Here is a 10,238-nt window from a genome sequence, read left to right as displayed (position 1 = left end):
GTCAGAAGCAAGTTAATTCCCATCCAGTTCCTTTTTTTAAGGATAACAGATATCTTCAAAGAGAAGTGGCACACAGCAATGGTAGATGAAGAAAATAAAAGCAAAGCTGGAAAATGAACAGATTCAGAAACCAATTAAAATAAGGCACAGCTTTAAAAGACTCCTTAAATTATTCACAGGTCACATTCTTAGAAATGCGATGGTTTCTCAGCCATTCCTTCCTAAATGTTTTGTTTCTGTTTTTGTTTCCAGAAATAACGGGTTTAATTAAGTGTGCAAGGCACACTCAGGTGATCCAGATTAAAGCACACAGGGATTTCAAAGTCACTTAGAAGATTTTAGGAAAGATTTTGATTTGCCAGGTTCAGATACTAAAGGAGAAAGCTGTTCTTCAGGGGAAAAGCAGGCATGAGCTGTGTACGGCTCTGTTCCTGCTGTCAAAGTCAGTTACTACATTATTGGAAAAAAACAGTTTTGAAAGTAGCAAACATTAAGCAAACTGGCAAGTAAATTAAGTTTCATTAAACTCCTTATATTTGTCAGGTTAGTTTCATATACATTATTCAGATTAAATCTTAAGACAACCCGGAGTGAATGGATGTCACTGCTCCACTCTTTCATAGGTACATGAGCAAGACTTTGAGGGGCCAGTGTTTATTCCAACCCTGGATATCGATGGCAGATCCAACTCCCATTACATTACTTTGTTTCTCTTTGCTAATGAAGATGTGTGAATTTGCTGCCCCTATCAGGAGCTCAAAGTGTCTAATAATGCATTACAAAAGTTCTACTGATTTAATCTAGAGCAATCACATCCTTGAACAACCCAGTTAGAAAACTTTTGCATGTTCAGGATTGTAAAGCAACATCAATCATTTACCGGGTTTCAATAAGAAATGTTGACACTATGATTTACTGAACTTGAATATAAATGCAAGTTTCAAGAACACATGACGTGACCTTAAGAATTATTTTTGTGTGAGAGAGAAAAAGAGAGAGAGAGAGAGAATGAACACACTGCAAAATAAATCAAGGCCATTGGAGCTATTCATTGCCTCGAAACATTGCCATCTATTTGGTTTTACAAATTTGAAAGTAAACTAAATAAAAGTCTTCAGCTTTAAAAGGTGTAAATGCATTGCACCTTTTACGACCAGAACAGACATTTTCTATAAGCCACAAGGAAAGATAATGGGTGTAGCTAAGCACAAACTCCAAGTAGACTGGATCCACCTGTGTTTTACTGGCAGGGCAGAACAGCGCCCTAGTGACTCCAGATGGTGAGCCCTGGCGTTGGAGTCAGGACACGTGGACGCTAGTCCTGACGTTACTGTTGAGTAAGCCCAGGAGGGTTTCCAATGAAGTCACCTGCTGTGGCTTCAGTTTCCCAGGTGTTATATGTAAATGGACTTTAACATATTTCCACATATATGAGCATTTAGTAAGCACACACACAATACTTGTTAAGTGAATTTATAAAGTACGGAGTTGGGTTCAGCTTTCTCTAAAGTATTATAATGTTTTAACTTTTTATTTATTGAACATGTCCAGGTAATGGTTTCTTCCTGAAGTTATTTCTAATAAAGTATAAGGATAGGGGTGTTTTCTGAGGTCTCTGCCCAAAACAGAGAGCATGTGAAACTCTTTCAGCTGGGCAAGGATGACCAGAAATGGGATATAAAATCTGAAGACAATGGAGGATAGACTTACAAATAAACTACCATATTCCCCTAGGTTCTCCCATTAAGAGGATGTTATATTTTAGAAAGGGTACTGGGCCAGGAGTCAATGGATAAATGGATTTTTCTATTTTATTTTATCAGTTTTAGCACTAAATAGCTCAGTACCTTGGGTTGTCATTTATTGTGTCTGGTTCTTGGTTTCTTCATATTTGAAGTGAACTGTAGCATTTTGCTATGAAGGTAAATAAGGGTTGGGTCACAACCTCCAACAGCCAAGAAAAGGGAAGCATTTGGGCAAAGTCCACATCATGAAGAAAAGCACCCTGTTCAACCAAGCAGAAAGACTGATACCCAAATATATCAATAAAGCCCATAGAAGCAGATTTTGTAATACTTTAATATTCATCTGTAAAATAAGGGTATACATATCTGAAAAAATATCAAGAGTTTTTTGAAATTAAAAAATCTTTCATCCTTAATTTAAATCTCCTTAGTCTACATTCATTTGTATAAAAAACAAGGATTGAGAATACCTGCATTTCAGGAAGCTGGGTAAAAAGAAAATAAAGATGAGTGTCAGATCTAATCTATATTTTAAAACCAGTAGGTACTGGCATTAAAGATGATTTCTAAAATACATTATTACGTTAACAAAACTTTGAGGTCATTATGCACTTATAGTATGTTTTTTCTTTTTAATATGTGAGATATGTGTGTGTGTGTGTGTGTGTGAAAATATATTGAAAAATATTCTAGAAATGTGTCTCTGCTGGGAGAGCTATTAGAATCAGATATTTGGGTGAGGAAGTTATGTACAAGGCATTTCCATATTTACTATATTTTCTTTCTATTGTCTGAATTGTACTAGGTGAGAATGTGTGCATGCATGACATTGTGATTTGAAAATAATTTTAGACACACAAGTAAAGAAAGAAAGATGGAAGGAAAGGAAACATGGGTTACAGAGTGAAATAGCCCTGGGATTTGCACTTGCTCCACTACTTATTAGCTGTGTATATTTGAACAAGTTAATTAACTTTTCTCACCCAAGTTTTCTTATGTATGGAACTGAGATAAAAATAGGTACTTTACAACCTCTTATAAGGATCAAAGACGGTGCGTGTGAAGCACCTGGCACATATTCAAATCTCAATAAATTGTAATTGTTACATGAAGAATATACATGAGATCAGCTTAGTTGTATTTTATGGATAAATTAAATGGATTCCATTATTACCTGATACCACTTTTATTTCTCCTTTCCATCTCCCCAGTTAAAAAATAAATTAGAGAACTGGAAAGAAGACTAAAAGAGGCCATGACACCCTTCTCCCTGCAGCTGCAAAGCCTTCCCTGGCAGCTCTTTCCTGGTACTGCATGATATTTTAGAAAGAGCAGGTAGCAGCTTTCAGGGTATTTGCCCCTGAGAAGCCTATGATGCAGATGGCAGCAGATGGAAGAAGTAATGAGAGGATGTATATAGACATTAGAGCGTCTAGGATGCTTCCTAGAGGCCGATTCCAACACCTCACTGCGCAGTCCTCTCCCTCCTGCTCATGGCTCTGCCTTCTTTTCTCCTTCCCCTCGGAGATGAACTTGGCATGAAAGGAGAGAGGCTCCGACTTGAGGCAGCTGGTTCTGCAATGAGTCTTGGCCAAACCATCAAGATCAAACTGTATAAAATCCCTTTGCATCTTTGAGGCAGTCCTGGCAGGGAAAGCAAAGGCAGTACACCCAGCCGACGGCAAACTGGAGAGGAGGGACCTGCCTCCTTTAGCACGTCCTCACTGAGACCCAGAAGAAAGATGAGAGTGTTGGCAGCAGGATGTGAGCGTGGCCGAAATGCCAAGGCCTATGTAATACACAGGGGCAAGCAGTTATTTTTACTTTGAGTTTTTAAAAACCAGTAAATAAAAATGATTCAGAGACCCTCTACATAAGAAAGGAACATGATCCAGGTACACATGTCATGGCGATTCCCTTATGACACTCTTCTTCCTGTTTAGAATTAAGAAGCATTTTTTTTAGTCAAGTCTCTTATAATTTCTTTTTTAGTGAGGATCAGCCCCAGCCCATAAAGTAGTGAAAAGGCCGTGGTTCCTCTAGATAGATGGACCTGTGCAGGGGGGTTGGCTGTGCAAGCAGAATGTGGATGGACTGGGTTTGGCTCTCTTTGCTCCCTGGGTCTGGTTTCCTTGTGTAGTAAAAGACAGGCACGTTTGTGTGTAGCAGCCTTACTCTCATACATCCCGAGTGCCAGTCCACCTAGAACACATGCACCGTCATCCTTCTTCTGTTTATTTTTGTGTTAACTCCCTTTGGCCATTTTCTCAAAGCCCACTAATGACCTTGAGAAAATACTAATGGTCTGCTAAATGGTCTGCTCATTTATCCTCTGAACAAACCTATGAGTTAGATACTATTATCATCCACTTCTTCCAAATGGGCACAATCAAGCTCTCAGAACCACTCCAGTCTGAGGGTCACACAGAGAGTAACAAAGCCTAGATTTGGACCCAGTTTGCATAGATGAGGATCCCAATTCTTTAGCCCCTTTGTAATGACAAGGGGTGATTAACCTTCAAGTTATTTAAAGTAAATGATAAAATTTCAGTATGTTTCTGAATTATTCAGTTATAAAAATGCAAAATCCATGAACAAGTCTTTTGCATTGCAAAATAAAGGTCATTGTTGGAAGTAATAATGATACATAGATATTTTATAGGTTGTAAAGGGAATTAATATGTTGTGTCTCCATGATGGAAAGTGATTGCAATTTATACCAGCCTCCGATGAAGAATTTTAATAATTTTCTCTGTCATCATCTGAGAAGCTCAGTTGAATTGATCTTTAGTTTGAGTTAAGATCAACATCTGTATGTCAACATCTTGGCCCTTTGCCTTAAGATAGAAACAAATCCTCCATGTAACCTGCTCATTAACTCTAGATTCAGAAAGGACACGAGATTGTACATTGAGCTGCTTCAATTGAAGAAAAATCTTCTCTGTACCTTAACTCTTCATCAAAACTAATTCTTACACTGAATTAATAAATAAACTATTGGGATATGAAAAAAAGAACTTCAGAATTTTCTTTAAAAGCCTAATTTCCAACCAAAGATCAAAGAAGCTCCCTCAGCCCAAGAATAGCCAGATTGCTGAAACTGTGCTTTAAAGCAATTCTCCATCTGGTCTGCTTCTGAAAGATAAGCGAATTAATCACGTGAAAGTATGAGTGAACAGAAAGTATAAAGCTATCAACAAGCAAACAGGCAAAAAAAAACCCCCAAAAAACAAAAAAACAAAAAAACACTGTCAATACAAAATAAAATAAAAAAAAAAAACAAGAAAAAACTGAGAACTGTAAGCAGCGCTATACCCTAAAATACATTTTTAACAGGTAATAGAAATTTTTAGAAGAAAAATGTTAGATTTTCTTGTGGCAATACAGAGTGATGATAGATGTCGTAATCACCACTGCTGTGTGCCCAGTATTTCCAGTTTTCCACCCGCCTGTGGGTGTAGATAGGATCACACTTTCCATCTTGTGTAGTTGAGTGGAGCCACATGACTAATTTGCACCAATGATTTCTGCTCAGAAATGGATAGGTGTTTCAGGAGGAGCATTTAATGACAATGACAGTCTTTGAACAGATTACATTTTACTCTAGCAAAGAACTGGCAACCATGTTGGGGAATCCAGGTTGATTCACTATTCTGAGTGCTTGTGTGGCTGCAAAGAACTGAGCCCTACTGCCAAGCAAAGATAGTCATGTAAAGTAGGCAACAATATATTTTGTTATTTTAAACAGCTGAGGTTTTGATGTTTGTTACTGCAGCATAATCTATTCTATGCTTATTAATTAAATAAACATTTAAACCAGATCAAAAAATGTTTCAAATAGAAACTTGAACAACTGAGACCATTGTTAAATTCAGTAGTTAGCAGAAATATGATACAAAAACTTAATAAACTCAATAGAGTACATTAAAATGCAAAACTAAAGAACAAATATAGAAGATAAAAAATGGAAAAATAATTCGTGAAAATAAGAATAACTAGTAAAGTTTTCAAAAATATCAAAAAATAATAGGAGATTTTTATAAGTTAGGATTCCCCAGAAAAACAACCAATAAGATACAGATTATACACAATCACACATATACACATAAACACACACACACACATACACACATATATCTTTATATGCAGAATAAAATTTATTACTGGTTTGCACAATTATAGAGGATGAGAAGGCCATAATATGCTCTCTGCAAGATGGAGACCTGGAAAAGCTGGTAGTGAAAATTTTAGTCCAAATTCGAAGGCCCAGAACCAAGGACACTGATGGTGTAAATCCCAGGCCACAGGCATAGCATAGATGTCTCAGTGTAAGCAGTCAGCCTCGGAAAGCCGGTTCAGACTTCCTCACTTGCATATTCTATCTAAGTCTTCAATGGGATAGATGCGACCCACTCACACCAGGGAGATGCTCATCTCTTCTGGAAGGGCTGTAGAAGATACATCTGGAAATATATTTAAACAGCTATTTGGGCACCCTGAGGCCCAGGCAAGTTGACACATAACATTAACCATCACAAAAATATTATTAAAGTAATTAGTAAAGCAAAACTGAAGAATTTGAAAAGAAAAAAAAGGCTTCTCATCTATCAAGGCAAATGATTAAACACAGAAAACAAGAATACAGCTAACTAGAGTCAGATATTAGTACATGTACAAAAGGAAACAAAATCTAAAATTGGGCAAATTTATTCCATAAAATATAGATAGATTAAAATATTTTAAATAATCTAAGAGTTCCAAAATGGGGTGAGAGTTAAATTAATTATCATGTTTCTACTTTATATAATTTCAATGCACCCATTAAAATTACTATTTTGAAGATTAGCTTAAAAACAGAGTGAAATGTGTACCATACAATGTAAAATTTAAAAAATGGAATCCAGAGATTTGTTTCCCTAGAAACACAACTTCATATAATTTTGCATTTTAAATAGATAAACTAGTGCAATGCAGAAAAAATTAATTGTTTTGCTAGTGCTGTGGAATTGGAGATTATTATCATAATATTTATAATAACATTAAACTATAGTTGGCATTTAAATTAATGCATCAAGACTCCAGAGCATAAAAAGGGACATTTTTACTTTCCAAAGACTTGATTTGGGTAGACTAATTTTATGCCTGAGCACTCATCCTTAAGTAATATCAAAAAGCCTAAAATTTCATAAGAAATTATTACCAACTTTCCTCCCTAGGAAGCTTATATACCATGGCTATTACATGTATCATTTATTCTGAATTAGAAAAATATCAATATGTAAGATTTTATTATAAAATTAGACACTTTTAAAGAATAGTCATTCAGATGGAAACCATTTTAATATTTTTGTAGTATTTCTGCTACCAAGTGAGTATAATTAGTCTAATATATTTTTTTTATCCTTTAATTACAGGGTGGACTAAGTGCTCTTTAGCAAAAGTGTTAATTTTTGTTGTTTATGGTGACACATGATCTACCACTGTCTTTGCCCTATTTCAGAATTGTTGTTTATTGAAGACTAAAACTTATTATTGATTCAAGCTGAGGTCCCAGAAGCTTCAAATGCTGGATGAAGATAGCACTTGTGAGATCTTTAGATATTGAGGCCATATACAATTTCTGCACTTGCTTTCGGCCTTAGCTGAAGTCATATACTTACAGATGCACTAAGGTATAAGTTACTATATCTGTTATTGATAAGATCTTTACTGGATACTGAGTACACAAATCCAGTGCTGGCCAGATACAAAAATAAATATGTTGTGGTCTAGATTGCTGAGACTGTTGGCTATACCTCAAAATAGATCACTATCTTCAAAAATGTTAGGCTAAGTGGCTCCTAGATTCATGACATCATGTCATGTACTTTCAACATAATTGCACTTTCATTTAAAGAACTGTGAATAAATATAAAAATTTTGAAGAGAATGCACTAAATTTGAAATATGGATATTGTTGGGAAGTGGCTTTTACTTTCTTTTTCACTCATTTTACCAATTTTCTGTAATACCTATAAAAACATGAATTACTTCTGCAATTAAAAAATTAAATATTACCTATGCAAAAAGTAAACTTAAAAAAAAAATAAAGTTGTCTAGGCGCAGTGGCTTATGCCTGTAGTACTAGCACTTGGGAGGCCATGGCCAATGGATTGCCTGAGCTCACAGGTTCAACACCAGCCTGGGTCAAAGCGAGACCCCACCTCTAAAAATAGCTGGGCATTGTGGTGGGTGCTTGTAGTCCGAGGTACTCAGGAGGCTGAGACAAGAGGATCACTTGAATCCAATAGTTTGAGGCTGCCGTGGGCTATGATGCCACAGCACTCTACTGAGGGCAACAAAGTGAGACTCTGTCTCAAAAAAAATAAATAAAAATAAAATAAATTGATGTCAGTCTTATTTTTAAAAACTAACTTGTACAATATGTGTGTAAATATATATATTCATGCACTGTATATATTATATATAATCTAGTTTTCATTCCAGAATATGGAAGTAGTCTTTCTAAATAAATCAATCTTACATATAAAATACTTTTTTAGTTTCAACGCTCCACTCCAACAATCTAGTTGCTTAAAGCATTTGGTATTTCATTACATCAAAAGCATTCTAGTGAGCAAAATCATGTCTGTGGAGTCCCTCACCAAATTCTGTCTTAACAAGGCTGATTTCTTTCAGGCAGGCTGTGCAAACACACTTTCCTGGCTCTCACCTCCTGCAGTCAGCATCAAGGCTGGAGCACTGAGTGTGACCTCTTTCCCCCGTGAATATGAAAAATTCATTTCAGATCACACTGTCATTTTCAGTGATTTTAATGAATTATGAAAGGCTGATCTTATAAGACTCTTCCATCCACATCTTCCCCCAGTTCCCCACACTTAGCATTTCCCGTTGCCTCTGGGCCTGAAGTTTCATTCATTTGAAAACTATTCTTGGAAAGATTGTCCCTCCCCCAGCTATTAATCTGTCATTAATGGACCATAAGTCATTCAGATATACTGCACTATTATGCAACCTCAACAGAGTGGAAAAAATCATTTGCTTCACTGTCAATGTAAAAACTTTTATCTTCTTTGACAGTTTTATTTAGAAAACCTCAGCTTTATTTTAATTTGATTCTAATGATGGCTTTCAGAAAATGATTTGAGTAAGTAAAAGTTTAGTGCAATGACAGCTGTCATGATTTCTGTGGTGGTTTGTCTCAAGAAGTATTTATTGAAAAGACGCATTTCAAATACAGAGCATCATTTTTGGCACGGTGGATAGAAGTTAATTATTCAGAGCTGGTAATGTGGTCGTATTTACTCAGTGGGGAATTTAAATAAGGAAGGCCCATTTGTTTTATCTTCTATCTCTTCCTTCAGCGCTTCCTTCAGCAAAACTTAGATTCACTGAAATTCTCATGGCGTTTGAATTTACAGTAATTGTTGCTGATTGTTCTTGCGAGGTAAAATGGCCATTACATATTCTAATTATAGACATAATGACCTGCAATGAATTCAGGATGCAGTGGACTAATGAAATGGCTTTATTTTTGTTTCATTCACTGTGAACTGCTGGGTTGAAACCAAGGGTGGAGGTAGCCTTAACAATGTGAAGCTGCTTTATTTTGGAAATACATTAACCGAGTCAAGCATAATTATGGTTCTCAGTAAATTTTCAAACTCATGTTCATTAAGTGGGAAAATATTAACTCCATCTGACTTCACAAGTCTGTAATGAAGTTATCCTTAGTTGGTAGTGGTTAATACCAGAGACCAAAGGCTTCATTCTGAAAGGCATTTTATTTGGATATAAAAGCTTATATTTATATAAGCTTTTCACAAAGCCCAAATAATGGACTAACCAAACAATGGCAGTCCACTTGGTTTTCAATAATTTTGCTGTAGAATATTATGCCTCATGGAACTAGGGCACAAATTGAGAGCTGAGAAAGCCAAGCTATGACATCAGCACATTTTCAGTCTTAAGAGATCTATATATAAGCAATCTGGAAAACCCATCACTGCACAAGTGCTAAATTAATAGCACTTTAAATGGTTTTAAGACTGTAATGTGCTTTCAAAGGAACAGATAGTTAAGGCTAGCTCAGGAGTAAACCTTTAATATAAAATTGGTGGCAGATTTTTTTTTTTCTATCAAGGCTTCTTTTATTTCAGAATTATCAAGATAAAAATGGGTAACGAGTAAAATCGAAGTCAAAGAGGAATAGTTCTTTGGCTCGTTTTATTTGGTTGTTTGGCTAGATGTGGGGAGAGGGGAGTGATGGCTGCCTTGGAACCCTGGAAGAGAAAGCCTCAGAGAGGAATATCCTCAGCTATCACACAAAGATTCATTTCAGACAGTTGACTTGCATCAATACATTCTGTCTGGTGAAGCTGACATATCCCAGTAATAGATGACACTGAACAGAATGTTCTGAATTCTGCTATTTTGTTATTAGGAATGAAGTGAAAGGGGGGAAAGGCTTTTTTCTTCTTCTTTTTTTTTTTT

This window comes from Otolemur garnettii, unplaced genomic scaffold, assembly GCF_000181295.1.
Source record: "Otolemur garnettii isolate 467f Iridium unplaced genomic scaffold, OtoGar3 scaffold00078, whole genome shotgun sequence".
In the NCBI taxonomy this organism is placed as follows: Eukaryota; Metazoa; Chordata; class Mammalia; order Primates; family Galagidae; genus Otolemur; species Otolemur garnettii.
This window is presented reverse-complemented; position numbering follows the sequence as displayed.